The sequence below is a fragment of the Kryptolebias marmoratus genome, linkage group LG1 (genome assembly GCF_001649575.2).
Source record: "Kryptolebias marmoratus isolate JLee-2015 linkage group LG1, ASM164957v2, whole genome shotgun sequence".
Taxonomy (NCBI): Eukaryota; Metazoa; Chordata; class Actinopteri; order Cyprinodontiformes; family Rivulidae; genus Kryptolebias; species Kryptolebias marmoratus.
In genome coordinates this window covers 34737908-34739460 of record NC_051430.1, presented here as the reverse complement: position 1 = coordinate 34739460, position 1553 = coordinate 34737908, and the positions used below count along the sequence as shown (strand labels likewise).

Here is a 1553-nt window from a genome sequence, read left to right as displayed (position 1 = left end):
CCTTTAATGTTTGTCTGGTAAATGTTAGGCTAGCTAAAAGCTCGACGCTAACCTTTTTTCAATGTTTAGTGCCAAGTGTTTTTTTATGATTTTGTTAGATGTACTTTGCTTGATTCCTGTAAAGCGCTGTTCAAACAAAATGTAATATTATTATTATTGTTAAATAAGAGCAAAGACTAGCGAAAGGCTTGCTAAATATAGCAACAGGTTAAAGTAAAAAACTGAAAGCAGAAAAACTAAACATTGATTTTTTTTTGGCCTTTTTGTTTGTTTCTCAGCAGTAATGGCGTCTCGGAGCTCGTACCCTGACACCTGGCCCCCCTCCCCCTGAACGGCCAGAAGCCACTCACAATGTAAAATTGAGTTGTGGTCAAAACAAGAATCACTAAAACTTTATTTGTTTTTTTTTAACAAAGCAAAGCTCGGTGCTCATTAGTCTATGAGAGCAGGCTGAAGGACTACAGAAAGTGTTGCCCCCCCCCCTAACCTAACCCTACCCCTCCACAGGCCAGTCTGCATCCAAAACTCAGTTTCCGGGCAGGAGCCCAGAACCAAGGCAGGCTTTGGCGGAGGAGGGGGTTTAGCAGGACCCCCCCCCCCCTTCTAACAGCAGCACAGGCTGGGTGTAACACGACCTGCCGCCACCAGCAGCACATGGTTGGTGTGGAAATTTCCACTGCTGTTAAATGCAGAATCTCTCTTGGTTTTTCAGTCCGCCTACTCCAGCTCTCCACCAACACAGCCAGGGGAAAAGGTAAGAGCCCACAGCTTGTCTTTAATCCTGACCTCACACCCTGCACTTAATTTGTTTATATATTTATTTATTCCCAGCCTGCATTTCTCTGGTTAATCTTGACCACCATGACAGGCGGAAGCGGGCTGTTTAATTCTTGACTGATCAGTTAAAGAGGCAGAAAACTGCAAAAAAAAACAGCTTAGTGTATTCATCTGTGTTAAAATGGCTTCTTAGTGCTCTCCAAAAATAGGAAAGAAAGGAGCATTATCTTTATGTTTGGTTGCTGTGGGTGTAGCCACAAACAGACTGTCTTTATTTATGTTGGGTGTGGGGCCTCCACTAGTTGATCTTATGGGCAGAAACAACATTTTTGCACATTCTTCCTCTTTAAAATCCTTGCATTGGTTCTTTTCCCGGAAACAAAGCTATCAGTTTGCATCATGTCTGTGCTGAAGGTGTAGAAGTCCACGCCGTGCAGACGTGGAGTGGTATTTAAGGGCAATAACACGTATTTTTAGGGTTACATAACTGGTGTTCTGATGGCTATCTGAGCCTATTACGCGTCTCGCTTTAATTCGATGATTCCCCCCCTAAAAAAACAGGCCAAAGTTGTTGACCTGAGCTGACTTTCCTCTGTTTTTGCTTCACGTCAAACCTCTCTTTGTTTCTGCACCGCTCAGTGGTTGAAGGATCTGGCGGGGAGGGTTGTCCGGTCAACAAAGCCCGAGACGCAAAGACAAACCGCGGGAGCGTCTCGAGACCACCATCGGATGCGGCACATCCCGTTCCTCGTCGGCTCCGGGGGGGGGGGGGGGGG

At 45.7% G+C, this 1553-nt stretch overlaps 1 protein-coding gene across 1 annotated transcript in view; it reads left to right on the top strand.

Moving 5' to 3' along the window:
- The first annotated feature begins 601 nt into the window (after positions 1–601).
- slc38a4 (solute carrier family 38 member 4) overlaps positions 602–1553 on the top strand; it is a 28637-nt gene continuing 27685 nt past the window's right edge. Inside the window, exon 1 of the mRNA XM_017431581.3 lies at positions 602–754. The gene's annotated coding sequence lies outside the window, so the exon portion shown is untranslated. The remainder of the gene's footprint in view (positions 755–1553) is intronic.